Genomic DNA, 15,575 nt, shown 5'->3' on the forward strand with positions numbered 1-15,575 from the left:
CCTCTTGAGAAATTTGTATGCAGGTCAGGAAGCAACAGTTAGAACTGGACATGGAACAACAGACTGGTTCCAAATAGGAAAAGGAGTACGTCAAGTCTGTATATCGTCACCCTGCTTATTTAACTTCTATGGAGAGTACATCATGAGAAACGCTGGACTGGAAGAAACACAAGCTGGAATCAAGATTGCTGGGAAAAATATTAATAACCTCAGATATGCAGATGACACCACCCTTATGGCACAAAGTGAAGAGGAACTGAAAAGCCTCTTGATGAAAGTGAAAGAGGAGAGTGAAAAAGTTGGCTTAAAGCTCAACATTCAGAAAACGAAGATCATGGCATCCAGCCCCATCACTTCATGGAAAATAGATGGGGAAACAGTGGAAACAGTGTCAGACTTTATTTTTCTGGGCTCCAAAATCACTGCAGATGGCGACTGCAGCCATGAAATTAAAAGACGCTTACTCCTTGGAAGGAAAGTTATGACCAACCTAGATAGCATATTGAAAAGCAGAGACATTACTTTGCCAACAAAGGTCCGTCTAGTCAAGGCTATGGTTTTTCCTGTGGTCATGTATGGATGTGAGAGTTGGACTGTGAAGAAGGCTGAGCGCCGAAGAATTGATTCTTTTGAACTGTGTTGTTGGACAAGACTCTTGAGAGTCCCTTGGACTGCAAGGAGATCCAACCAGTCCATTCTGAAGGAGATCAGCCCTGGGATTTCTTTGGAAGGAATGGTGCTAAAGCGGAAACTCCAGTACTTTGGCCACCTCATGCGAAGAGTTGACTCATTGAAAAAGACTCTGATGCTGGGAGGGATTGGGGGCAAGAGAAGAAGGGGACGACAGAGGATGAGATGGCTGGATGGCATCACTGACTCAATGGACGTGAGTCTGAGAGAACTCTGGGAGTTGGTGATGGACAGGGAGGCCTGGCGTGCTGCGATTCATGGGGTCGCAAAGAGTCGGACACGACTGAGCGACTGATCTGATCTGATCTGATAAATTACCTAACAAAGACGTTTTCCTGTCACATCAAAAGATCTTCATAAGATAAATTTAATTATTTTTATTATATTTATAGATATTTAATCATCTATATCCACCATTCCTCAGTTGCTAAACATTTGTGCTGACTTCCCATTTTCAATATTATAAACAATACTACAATAGTGAGTTAAGTCGCTCAGTTGTGTCTGACTCTTTGTGACCCTGTGGACTGTAGCCTAGCAGGCTCCTCTGTACATGTGATTTCCCAGGCAATAGTCCTGGAGTGGATTGCCATTTCCTTCTCCAGGGGATCTTCCCAACCCTGGGATTGAACCCGGGTCTCCCGCATTGTAGACAGACGCTTTATCGTCTGTGCCACCAGGGAAGTCCCCTTTTCAATATTATAAACAATACTACAATACCACAGTGAAAAAATGCTGCCATGATGTTCTTTATTTCCCTAAAATATAGAGGCCATATCAGGGTTGTACTCGGGAATAGAATAAACAGTTCTGCAAGGACAGCATTTCAGTATCAAAGTTGGAGTGCCCCCTGGTTCTTTCAGGAAGATGTGATTGGCTTGGTTGAATAATTGTATAGACTTGGAGGAAACTGAGTCCCACCTGCTCAGGGATAAGCAGAAATTGGACTAGATCCCCTTGATGAAAAGTGGAGGTATGAATCGCTCAGTCATATCTGCCTCTTTGCAACCCCATGAACTTTAGCCCACCCAGGCTGCTCTGTCCATGGGGATTCTCCAGGCAAAAATATTGTTGTGGGTTACCATTATGTCTCCAGAGGATCTTCTCAACCTAGGGATTGAACCGGGGTCTCGGGCAGATTCTTTACCATCTAAGCCACCAGGGAAGCCCAGATCACTTTATAAGGAGTGCTATTTGGTGAGGGATCTTTATATCCACCAGAGAGGGAAGGGAGTTTTATGATTAGATCATTAAGAACCTACTAATTAAACTAGATAATGAGGCTGCATATAATATTGAGTCTTGATTTTAGCCATTAGCCCTGATTAGTGTTTTTTATTTCTTTTCAATGATTTTATCATTTCAGAAAGTGGGTTATTTTGAGGGGTTTTTTGTTCTATTTTTTTTTTTTTTTGGCTTATGTTATTTTTTAAAATTTTGTTTTGCTAAAACAGAGTACAAAAAGGGATCAAAGTTAGGAGCAGGTCATAAAAGGAATAAGAGTTAGAGCCAGATCATATTAAATAATCCTGAATTTAATTTGACGGGTAATATGAGCACCAATGGAGAAGGCAATGGCACCCCACTCCAGTACTGTTGCCTGGAAAATCCCATGGATGGAGGAGCCTGGTAGGCTGCAGTCCATGGGGTCGCTAAGAGTCGGACACAACTGAGGGACTTCACTTTCACTTTCCACTTTCCACTTTCATGCATTGGAGAAGGAAATGGCAACCCACTCCAGTGTTCTTGCCTGGAGAATCCCAGGGATGGGGGAGCCTGGTGGGCTGCCATCTATGGGGTCGCACAGAGTCGGACACAACTGAAACGACTTAGCAGCATGAGCACCAATGAAATCACTGAAGCTTCTTTTTGAGATTTTTTTAATGGTTTTGTCTGGTTCAAAGCTGAATTCTGAAAAAAACTTAACCATGATGAAATAAGGTACACCAATTTTTTTAAAAAACATTCTGTAATCTTTATTTGAGATTGCACTCCTGTGCTCACATGTGGTATATCAAATAAAGGGGAACTGCAAAAAGCAAAGGAGAAAAGGAAAGATATATCCATTTGAGTACAGAGTTCCAAAGAATAGCAAGAAGAGAAAAGAAAGCCTTCCTTAGTGATCAGTGCAAGGAAATAGAGGAAAACAATAGAATGGGAAAGATTAGAGGTCTCTTCAAGAAAATTAGAGATACCAAGGGAACATTTCATACAAAGGTGGGCTCGATAAAGGGGAGAAATGGCATGGACCTAACAGAAGCAGAAGATATTAACAAGAGGTGACTAGAATAAACAGAAGAACTGTACAAAAAAGATCCAGATGATCACGATGGTGTGATCACTCACCTAAAACCAGACATTCTGGAATGTGAAGTCAAGTGGGCCGTAGGAAGCATCACTATGAACAAAGCTAGTGGAAATGATAGAATTCCAATTGAGCTAGTTCAAATCCTAAAAGATAATGCTGGGAAAGTGCTGCACTCAATATGCCAGCAAATTTGGAAAACTCAGCAGTGACCACAGGACTAGAAAAGGTCAGTTTTCATTCCAATCCCAAAGAAAGGCAATGGCAAAGAATGTTCAAACTACCACACAATTGCATTCATCTCAGTTCAGTTCAGTTCAGTCGCTCACACATGCTAGCAAATTAATGCTCAACATTTTCCAAGCCAGGCTTCAGCAATATAAGAACTGTGAACTTCCAGATGTTCAAGCTGGTTTTAGAAAAGGCAGAGGAACCAGAGATCAAATTGCTTAACATTGGCTGGATCATCAAAAAAGCAAGTGAGTTCCAGGAAAAAACATCTATATCTGCTTTATGACTATGCCAAAGCCTTTGACTGTGTGGATCACAATAAACAGTGGAAAATTCTTCAAGAGATGGGAATACCAGACCACCTGACCTGCCTCTTGAGAAATCTGTATGCAGGTCAGGAAGCAACAGTTAGAACTGGACATGGGACAACAGACTGGTTCCAAATAGGAAAAGGAGTATGTATATTGTCAAGGCTGTATATTGTCACCCTGCTTATTTAACTTCTATGCAGAGTACATCATGAGAAATGATGTACTAGGCTGGAGGAAGCACAAGCTGGAATCAAGATTGCCGGGAGAAATACAAATAATCTCAGATATCGGATGACACCACCCTTATGGCAGAAAGTAAGAAGAACTAAAGAGCCTCTTGATGTAAGTGAAAGAGAGTGGAAAAGCTGGCTTAAAGCTCAACATTTAGAAAACTAAGATCATGGCATCCAGCCCCATCACTTCATGGCAAATAGATGGGAAAACAGTGGAAACTGACTTTATTTCAATGGCTGACTTTATTTTGGGAGGGAGTCCAAAAATCACTGCAGATGGTGACTGCAAACATGAAATTAAAAGACGCTTACTCCTGGGAAGGAAAGTTATGACCAACCTAGACAACATATTAAAAAGCAGAGACATTACTTTGCTAACAAAGGTCCATCTAGTCAAGGCTATGGTTTTTCCAGTAATCATGTATGGATGTGAGCATTGGACTATAAAGAAAGCTGAGTGCTGAAGCATTGAGGCTTTTGAACTGTGGTGTTGGAGAAGACTCTTGAGAGTCCCTTGGACTGCAAGGAAATCCAGCCAGTCCATCCTAAAGGAGATCAGTCCAGAGTGTTCATTGGAAGGACTCATGTTGAAGCTAAAACTCCAATATTTTGGCCACCTCATGCGAAGAGGTGACTCATTGAAAAGACCCTGATGTTGGGAAAGATTGAAGACAGGAGGAGAAGGGGACGACAGAGGATAGGATGGTTGGATGGCATCACCGACTCAATGGACATGAGTTTGGGTAAACTCCGGGAGTTGGTGATGGACAGGGAGGCCTGGCGTGCTACAGTCCATGGGGTCGCAAAGAGTGGGACACAACTGAGTGACTGAAATGAACTGAGACAAAAATGTGGTGAACTCTACTTCATGCAGTTAGATAAATTGTAGGTAACACACCCTTAACATGTTTCCTACATTGTTTAGGAACACTTAATGAGAAAACATTTTTTTTAAGGTCAGGTGTTTGAAAGTTATGACACTTATTTCATTTGTTCTGTTTCTTGTGGAACACCAAGAGAAAGTATCCATTGTCACTTTGAGAACATATGTTTTTCATCCTAAATGCTGCAAGTTCTGCGAAACTGAACAGATTCTAGCAAGCGGGTCTTGACCCCAAATTTCTCCCTTCCCATTCAGAATGGCTTTTTCTCTTTTACTTTTATTAACTGTCCAAATATGTTGTAAATATATGATATAAATTCTTATTGTAAGCCCCTCAAAGTATCTTAGAAATAAACAGAGTATACAACTATAGAAAAAATCATATTTGAATAGAATCTCTTCTAAAATCATTTCTTCCTCATATATTTCAGTGAAAACTTGCATTCATTTCCTCAGTGACAAAGAAAGTATTTACTGTTCGACTAGTTCCTCATTCACATCATCACTTTTCCTGACATCTGTCAAGATAAATATTGCTTGTAGAAATGGGTTCCTGCCATTAAGTGACATTAATGGCTGTGCTTTTAACTGGGGATGGAGGAACACATTTTTCTGTTTTCCTTAATAAATAAAAGTAAAGGAATTAATAATTGATTCTGTAAGGAGAGGGTAAAGACATTCAAGATGTTTAACCTACAGGTTAAGGAGGGTAATTTGGTGATGTTAATACTAAATATAAGTATATATATATATATATATATATATATATATATCATATGATTTCATCTTGGAAAGTGGATAATAAGAAATGAGATTCAATTAAAAGAGAAAAGACTTCTAGAATATTTTCTAAAATTATCTTCTAGAATTTTTTTGACAATTAGAGTGATGAGCAAAGGTATATAGAAAGAACAAGAATGTGGGACTCAGGAAGAAAAAGGGGCTCTAACCTTGGTTGTTTTACTTACTAGCCAACCTAGCCAAATTTCTAACCTCCTGTAGTCTCAGCTGCTTTGTCCTAAAATGGTATGGACAGTGCCTAACATGGAAAGTTATAGAGATGATTTAAAAATGCAAAGGAAAAACTCTAGAAATGTTAGTTACTTTTTTCCCTTCTATCCCTGAAGATGTTACCGAAGAGACTGAAAACAAGTAATACAATACATATAATATTGGTACAAAGTAGAAACACCAAATAGTGTTCATTAGTTCAAAGTCATATATTTTGAAACATACAACTAAAAGTTCCATAAATCTTATGCAGTAGAAAACTAGATGAAATAAAAGCAGCTCACGTATTGATTAAAGCACAATTTCAGAGGAATGTTTATTCTTAGCCTGGCCACCTAATACCGTATAATATTTATTCTTAATTTCAGATAGTATTATAATAACAGTTTTTAAAAATAGAGTAATGAATATAACCAAAGTAATTATATTAAATAACTCTTTAGTAAAAAATATTCCCTAACATATACTGGATGGTAGAATCTGTTGAACTGTGTTGAATACCTCTTTTACTAAAGCAAATGATTTTGATTAGACCAGGTTTAGCCTGTAGCACAAAAATAATCTGGATACCTGGATTTTATTTATAGTACCCCTAAAGTGACTCGGCAAATTCAGAACTTTTCTCTCCAAATCAGTTTTTCAACTACTCCCCCAAATAATGCTGATTATAATATAATTATGTTATCAGGCCTGTGTATACATCATTCTTTATAGATTTTCATAGTAAGATATATAAGTATTAATATTATGTATTCATTTAATAGATATATATGACATAGTAACACAAATGCTAAAATACAAAACGATAAAATCTTTAATACTGAAAAGGTAACAATTTCACCTTTGTAATGGCTGATAAAGGTATAAATAAGTCATAGACATTTATACATCAATAGAAAAATGGAAACTTTAGTGACAAAACAAGCAGAGACTTTCCCAAGTGATCACTTACAACTTCAGATTGAATGCTATTTAAAACATATGCACTACCATATGTAGATGATCTAGTGGGAAGTTGCTGTATAACACCAGGAGCTCAACCCCATATTCTGTGACAACCTGTAGGGGTGGGATGGAGGGTGGTGGGAAGGTTCAAGAGGGAAGGGATATATGTATACTTACAGCTAATTCACCCATCATTTCATGGGAAATAGATGGGGAAACAGTGAAAACAGTGTCAGACTTTATTTTCTGGGCTTCAAAATCACTGCAGATGGTGACTGCAGCCATGAAATTAAAAGATACTTACTCCTTGGAAGGAAAGTTATGACTGACCTAGACAGCATATTGAAAAGCAGAGACATTACTTAGCCAACAAAGGTCCGTCTAGTCAAGGCTATGGTTTTTCCTGTGGTCATGTATGGATGTGAGAGTTGGACTGTGAAGAAACTGAGCACCGAAGAATTGATGCTTTTGAACTGTGGTGTTGGACAAGACTCTTGAGAGTCCCTCGGACTGCAAGGAGATCCAACCAGTCCATTCTAAAGGAGATCAGTCCTGGGTGTTCTTTGGAAGGACCAATGCTAAAGCTGAAACTCCAGTACTTTGGCCACCTCATGTGAAGAGTTGACTCATTGGAAAAGACTCTGATGGTGGGAGGGATTGGGGGCAGGAGGAAAAGGAGACGACAGAGGATGAAATGGCTGGATGGCATCACCGACTCAATGGACATGAGTTTGAGTGAACTCTGGGAGTTGGTGATGGACAGGGAGGCCTGGCATGCTGCAATTCATGGGGTCGCAAAGAGTCGGACACGACTGAGTGACTGAACTGAACTGAACAGCTAATTCACAGTCTTGTACGGCAGAAACCAACACAACATTGTAAAGCAATTATCCTCCAATTAAAAATAAATTTAAAAACATTAAATGCTGCCATTTAATCCACAAGCTGCCTAAACCCAAAATGTTTCCTCTCCTAGGTATTGACTGACAGATACTGACTCCCCAACATTTTTTACATCCTGGTAGTTTCTCCTTTTAATGGCCTAATTGTAAGGTCTCTCTTCACTCTCCCCTCTGCAACTGAATGAGAAAGGGAAGGGCTTTGTATGCAGCTCCCCAACCCATCCTTTCTCATCCCACACCAGGTCCCCTGGCCCTAGCCTAACAGGAGACTCATCTCTAACCCATTCATTTGGAGTGTGGGCTCCACTCTAGCATTACCGTATATTAGGTGTTGTCTTGAGCAGTTAACCTCACAAAATCTTATTTTATTCATGTAGAATAGAGGGTTTCCTTTTTGTTATTTTTAATTTTAAGATTCATTGTGTTAATATAATTTTACAGACATTTTCTAAGAACAGAGTACAATACAAATCTATTATTTTTAAGATCACTGTAACTGATTCATTAGCCCTCATTTTAGTTCAGTCGCTCAATCATGTCCGACTTTTTGTGACACCATGGATTGCAGCACGCCAGGCATTAAGCCCTATGTAGAGAAAATTAGACACTTCAGAGTTTCAAAACTGAAAATTAGACACTTCAGTTTTCATCCATTCATGATTCATTCATTTACAAATTTAGTGTAGCCTAGATGCCATGTACTTGCTACACACATTATACTAGAACCCCAGCGATGCAGAACTGATACACAGAGCTCTTCCTCTTCATTTATGAAGGACAACAGGCTTTCTGCTCATAGCCTATTTTCCCTTTATCTCCTACCCTCTATCGCTGCTCAATCACTGTGGTTAAGTACTATAAGCACAACTATTCCACTGGTTTTGCTACCAAGATAATATCCCTATATATTGTGTGCACAGAAAACTCAGAATGCAGCTTTCATATTGGTATTAATTTCTGTTGATGAATAACAAGTTCGATTCAATTCAGTTCAGTCGCTCAGTCATGTCCGACTCTTTGCGACCCCATGAATTGCAGCATGCCAGGCCTCCCTGTCCATCACCAACTCCTGGAGTTCACTCAGACTCACATCCATGGAGTCAGTGATGCCATCCAGCCATCTCATCCTCTGTCGTCCCCTTCTCCTCCTGCCCCCAATCCCTCCCAGCATCAGAGTCTTTTCCAGTGAGTCAGCTCTTCGCATGAGGTGGCCAAAGTACTGGAGTTTCAGCTTTAGCATCATTCCTTCCAAAGAAATCCCAAGGCTGATCTCCTTCAGAATGGACTGGTTGAATCTCCTTGCAGTCCATGCCTTAAAACAACACACATTTAGTACTCAATGTTTTTGTAGTTCAAGAATCTCAAGCATGGCTTAACTAGGTCCCCGGGTCAGGAATTCACATAGCTGCAATCAGTGTGTTGTCTGAGAAGGCGGTCATCATGATAACTCTGTTTAACATTCATCACCAAACATAGTTACAAAATTTTTTTCTTGTGATAAAAACTTTTAAGATCTACTCTCAGCAACTATCAAACATGTAAGCTAAAATAAAGAAAAAAACTCTGTGTGAACGAAATGTCCTTTTGATGTGGAAGTCCTGAAAATTTTTTTGGTGAGAATTATTTCTGAAGCATTTCAGAAAGAGGAAATCCTATGCCCTCTTAGTAAAAATACTTTATCAGTTCATACATCATCTGACATTTGAAAGATGTTGCTTAACAAACTCAGAATACCAGTGTCTTTTGAGGTATCATTGTTGTTTAATCGCTCAGTCATGTCCAACTCTTTGCAACCCCATGAACTATATATATAGCCTGCAAAGCTCCTCTGTCCATGGGATTTCCCAGGCAAGAATACTGGAGTGGGTTGCCATTTCCTTCTGCAAGGGATCTTCCCAATCCAGGTATCAAACCCGGGTCTCTAAAGTGCATTCTTTACCACTGTGCCACTTTTGACTTATATCCATGACTTATCTTCCTTATTTCCCATGCCAATGGCCATTTCAGTCCTATGGCAGGTCAACTTGGACCTATCTCATCCAGGATGGTCTAAGTGTGAATAGCATTTTTTACATGCTTTGAAGCCCATGCAACATTTTTACCTTAATATTATTCAAATTACATTAAAAAAAGACAAGTGGTGAACTTTTGTTCATACAAATGTGAAATACAATATTCACTTCAAATTATTTATGAATCTTTACATATTTAAAAGTAGGAAAGAAGATTTTATACAGTAATTGGCTGAATTTTAAAAAAAACTAATGGTTGAAGAGCTGAGTTTGTAATTTGCAAACTGAGTTTGCAAATTGCAAATTTGTCCAGACTTACAGTTGGATTATATTTGGCATGAATATGGCGTTTCCATTTTGAATTTTCTGGAAACAGTCAAGTATGGATTGTTAATAATGCAATTGATGAGCTTTGTTGTGTTTGTAGAAATGTTTTCTTATAATGAACAAAAGTAAGTAAAGTTAAAGAACAAATAGTGAAATATTCTTTAGGTCTTTGTTTTCAAATGTTAATGAATTAATATAGCATTTGATAAGATGCAAAGGAAATCATTATGGTTTTTTAATGTAATTTGATTTTTCTAAATATTTTCTTGGATAATTTATAATAGTAGGTACAACAGCCTTATGCAAGAGTATAATTAAGATGAACTATAAAAATAGATTTAATTGAACTATCCTTTGTGTATTTTTCATTATCCTTAGTATATCATTAGCATTGATTATTTATTGTTTTTGTTGTTCAGTCGCTAAGTCATTTCCAACTCTTTGTAACCCTGTGAACTGCAGCACATCAGGCTTCTCTGTCCGTTATTATCCCCTTGAATTTCATCAAACTCAGGTCCATTGAGTTGGTGATGCCATCCAACCATCTCATCTTCTGTCACTCCCTTCTCCTTTTGCCCTCAATTTTTCCTGGCATCAGGGTATTTTCCAATGAGTCAGATCTTCACATCAGGTGCCCAAAGTATAGGAGTTTCAGCTTCAGCATCTGTCCTTCCAATGAATATATTCATATTAATATAGACAATATATTTATATAGACAATCTTTCTTCTTCTTCAGCCCAACTAATTATATGACTAAACTAAGCAGTATATCTTTGTTCTGTAATAACTTTATTATGAATAATAAATTATTGATGTAAAGACTACTATTCATAAGATAGTATGTTTATTGATGAAAATTTTCCTTTTCCTTGATGCTTAAATATAGCACATGATAGTGATGAAATGAAACAAGTATTGTAATTTTGCCCACATTCAGCACTCTAATTATAACATCATGATATTTTCATGTTATTTAATAATGGAAATGAAAACATTTTTATAATACCTTAAATATCAGAGCATTTAATGTAACATTGATAAACATATAAAAGTAAGGTAGATTTAAACTGCAAATTTAAATTCAAATGTGAGGATGTTTCCTTAGTATGCTCATGTTTATTTTATGTACAGCTTACTTTTTTATTTTTTCATTTCAATTTATTGAGGTACAATGGGCTTATAACATTATAAGATATTTAAGGTGTACATCATGGTGATTTATGAATACATTGTGTTGTGGTTGCTTATAGATTTCCCTTTAAGACTTCCTTAACCACATTTATGCTTATATGTTATAAAATTACTGTAACTTTGATGATCTCTTTTACTAAAGCTCCCATGTTCTTTACGTAATTGTTGGCCTCTCTTCTCTGCCATACTGTGAGCTAAAGAGCAAAACCAGTGTACTTTCATGGCTTCTGAGGAAATATTTTAGCAATGTTTCTAGATGGAATAGAAACAGAGAGGGAAATAAGTTTATGTTGTTAAAAATTTGTAAAAGTTAAAACCAATAGTATCACTTATCAAGGACCACTTAGATTTAAGCATGTCAGGTTAAAAACTAATTTTGCCTCTTAGGCTTATAAAATTATTTTATTGACATTCTGCTTTTTAGATATGAGCTGATGTGTTTTATTTTTATAGAAGTGTTTTTGTTTTTCTGTCTATATTCATAAAATATCAAAGTATAACCATAGAAATGGTAAATAAAAATATCTAGATTTACATTCTTAGAAATTATATAAATTAAATTCATACTCATGGCATCCAAATTAGGATACAGGCAACTACTGTAAAATAAACAATGTTTTCCTTTAGGTCTTTTTATTTTTTAACTTGCTTTTCTTTCACAAACTTTTAATATTTCTATGTTACTTTATTGTATACATGAAAATCAATAGCAGTCAACACAGCAGGATCAAGAAGAAGAAAAGTAACTTTTGAAAATTGCTATGTATTAGAAGTGGTTTCTATATACATTGATCCTTGAACAATATGTGTTTGAACTGCATGGGTTCATTTAAATGGAGATTTTTTTTCAATAGTAAATATATAATGCTACACAATCCACAGTTGGTTGAATCCAGGGATATGGAACTGAGTACACAGAGAAACCTTGTATACAAAGGGCTGAGTATAAGTTTATGAGGATTTTCAACTGCACAGAGGGTCAGCACCTCAACCCCCAGGTTGTGGAAGGGTCAACTGTCTATCAAATCTCATTTTTCACAGTATTTTCATGGCTATGCATTACTCCCATTTTACCAAAGACACTGATTTGTAAACTATATTTAAAAAGTGTCAAATTCATTAGCATGAAACTGTATTTTACAAAATTAAATAATTATTGTGGATATAGTTGTAAGTTCCTATTATAGATCCTTTACTACAGGATTTTAGAATGTACTCAGTCACTAAAAATCAAATGGCACTAAGAACCCAACTACTTATCTTCAAGACAATGTCATTTTTCAAAATGAAAGCATAATCAGTTTTTTTAAGTAGTCACATGTTAATTAATAGATTCTGAAATTCTACTTTTTAGCTATACATTTACAAGGTATAACAATTCTGTTTGTACAGAATTATTTTTATGAACTGTATTTATATGGTATTGTTTCCGTTTTTTAATTTAAATATATTTTTTAAAATTTTAGTGTTGGGTTGGTTTCTGCCATATAACAGTTTTTAAGCTTAAAAAGAAATAAGAGGTGCCATGAGCACTTTACTATACCCTACTATGCTCTGCTATCATCTAGCATAAATATTGATATAAAACTTGGTCTTGAAAATATGCCTTTACTCTAAAGAAATCTCATCAATCATCTTTTGGGATCCCAGATTGACCATGTCTTAAAATTGATACAGATATATTGACCACATTAGAAATTCAGTATAGGTATCTGTTTTATGAAATATTTAACAAGTGATGAATTGCAACTTGTGAGTGATTCAACCATGAAAAATAAAGCCAAATCTTAGATTAAGAATCTGTTTTTATTTTTTCTGGACAAATTCCATAGGAAAATCCTTTAAATATGACCAGCTATTTTTAAATCCTCATTTTGTAATTTCTAAAATGGCTTAACACTATATATATACACACATATATATATAAAATAATTGAATAAATAGTGGCTAATTACTTTTCTTCATCTTCTACTCTTTCTTAGTATCTATCTAACATCTTATTGTAGAATCAGTCCTGGTGAATCTTTAAATGCTAATGTCTAAGAAATCAACTTTTGTTGAGACTGAAAGTCATATATAATACATGCTCTATGTCATATAGTAAATGCTCATCTTCACTGATCCAGTTATGTTCAGTTTGGATCCTCAATTAATCTCTAAGAACAGGAACACTGAGCTAAGAAACTTGTGACAGAAAAGCTCCACAAGTGGGGCCACAGAGAGCTAGGATCTTATTTAACTCTCACCCTTGGCAACCCTTTGTAGAAATATGCAGTTAACTTGTTTTGTTTTTGTTTTGAGGCTAAATCTTCAGAACACTTGCTCTGGTGAAAAAGCAGGTCTCGGGATGAGAGTGGGGAGTGGGGTACTAGGGGAAAAGAGGGAGAGTAGGAAGGGGGAAAGGGGAGGAAGGATGAAAGGGAGGGAGGAGGAAGGAAGAAAAGGAACGAGTAAATTCATTTGGAAGGATCATGTCACCTGGAAATAAACAGTATTTTACCAAAATACACCTCTACTAGATAAATAAAGAAGCAGTCCAGTGTCATCCACCTCATTAGAACTGATTCAAATGTATTCTTTTTAATGGCTGATTAATACTCCATTGTGTACATGTTCCGCAGCTTTCTTATCCATTCATCTACTGATGGACATCTAGGTTGCTTCCATGTCCTGGCTATTATAAACAGTGCTGAGATGACCCTGTATTGCGAGACAGCAAAAAAGACACTAGAACAGTCTTTTGGACTCTGTAGGAGAGGGAGAGGGTGGGATGATTTGGGAGAATGGCATTGAAACATGTATAATATCATATAATAAACGAATCACCAGTCCAGGTTCGATGCAGGATACAGGATGCTTGGGGCTGGTGCACTGGGATGACCCAGAGGGATGGTATGGGGAGGGAAGTGAGAGGGAGGTTCAGGATTGGGAACACGTGTACACCCGTGGCGGATTCATGTTGATGTATGGCAAAACCAATACAATACTGTAAAGTAATTAGCCTCCAATTAAAATAAATAAATTTTAAAAAAAGCAGTGCATAATTCAGCTACTGCTTGTTGAATGTTTGAATTGTGTTGATGCTAACTGATGCTGCTGCTGTTGGTGCTGCTAAGTCGCTTCAGTCGTGTCCGACTCTGTGCGACGCCATAGAGGGCAGCCCACCAGGCTCCCCCGTCCCTGGGATTCTCCAGGCAAGAACACTGGGGTGGGTTGCCATGACCTTCTCCAGTGCATGAAAGTGAAAAGTGAAAGTGAAGTTGCTCAGTCGTGTCCGACTCTTAGTGACCCCATGGACTGCAGCCTACCAGGCTCCTCCACCCATGGGATTTTCCAGGCAAGAGTACTGAAGTGGGGGCCATTGCCTTCTCCGGTTGATGCTAACTAGAGGGATTCTTTTTGAGGAGTTAAGTAGGAAAGTAATAGGATTTGGAAGAGACCTGGCTTTTAATTTTAGAGATTTTGAAAGAGTTGGAAATGGTATTTCAATCACTGAATGAAATGTTTAATTAATTGTGTCTTCAATGGATGCTTGGGGCTAGTGCACTGGGACGACCCAGAGGGATGGTATGGGGAGGGAGGAGGGAGGAGGGTTCAGGGTGGGGAACACATGTATACCTGTGGTGGATTCATTTTGATATTTGGCAAAACTAATACAATTATGTAAAGTTTAAAAATAAAATAAAATTTGAAAAAAAAAATTAAAAAAAAGGAGAATTCTGCTTTCTTTTAGTGCTTTCATTTTAAAATCTTCTTGACATTTGTAACAAAAATATGTGAAGCTGTATACACTAGCTGTTTTTTAGTTTACTCTTTTAAAATAAACTTAAAATGTCAACAGTTTATTTGATTCAATTAGATCTCTCATAATGATCATCACTTCTCAGCCTTTTGGCTAAGATCAAGTATAGTGTGTAGATTTCTCATAATAATCATTTTCCATCTTTTATCTGCGTCGCTAATTATAGAAAAATCTGTTCTGTGGAATAAGGAACAGTTTACCAAGTTGCTCATCAGTAAAGAATGCTTTTATTATCCCTGTATTAAGTGCCATATTAATGCACAAACAATATTAGTTTCTGAATTAAGGCTGAAATGTGAATAATAATTCATAAGTTATGATCATGGTTTCACTTTATCAGTTGGAGTCATTTATGTCTTCTCAATTTATGATAGCCATTACTTCCTTTTTGTAAGTTAAATGCTCATCAATTTCATAAATGAATTTTTTGCTCTGAAATTATTTATACTGGGAACATCGTCATATAAAATTCTTGCAACATATATGATCAAAATGGACAAAACTTTATTATATTATTGAATATGGCTGAAATAAAAAATAAAAATTATTTGTTAATGTCAGATTAATCATTATAGATCCTACCAGATCTCAGATAATTCTCTTTCCTATCAACTACTATGAAATCATAATATTGTTCTTTTGTTATTAGTGTCCAGTTCCAATATTCATTTGGGGTTAACTTCTACATATCAGAACCCATTTTTTCTGCACCTTATCACTTGTGGTAACTG

At 36.8% G+C, this 15,575-nt stretch overlaps 1 protein-coding gene across 2 annotated transcripts in view; it reads left to right on the forward strand.

Moving 5' to 3' along the window:
• Positions 1–15,575, forward strand: part of PCLO (piccolo presynaptic cytomatrix protein) — a 396,812-nt gene that overhangs the window by 267,385 nt on the left and 113,852 nt on the right. The gene's annotated exons all lie outside the window — the stretch shown is intronic.

This window comes from Bubalus kerabau, chromosome 8 (genome assembly GCF_029407905.1).
Source record: "Bubalus kerabau isolate K-KA32 ecotype Philippines breed swamp buffalo chromosome 8, PCC_UOA_SB_1v2, whole genome shotgun sequence".
NCBI classification, from domain to species: domain Eukaryota; kingdom Metazoa; phylum Chordata; class Mammalia; order Artiodactyla; family Bovidae; genus Bubalus; species Bubalus kerabau.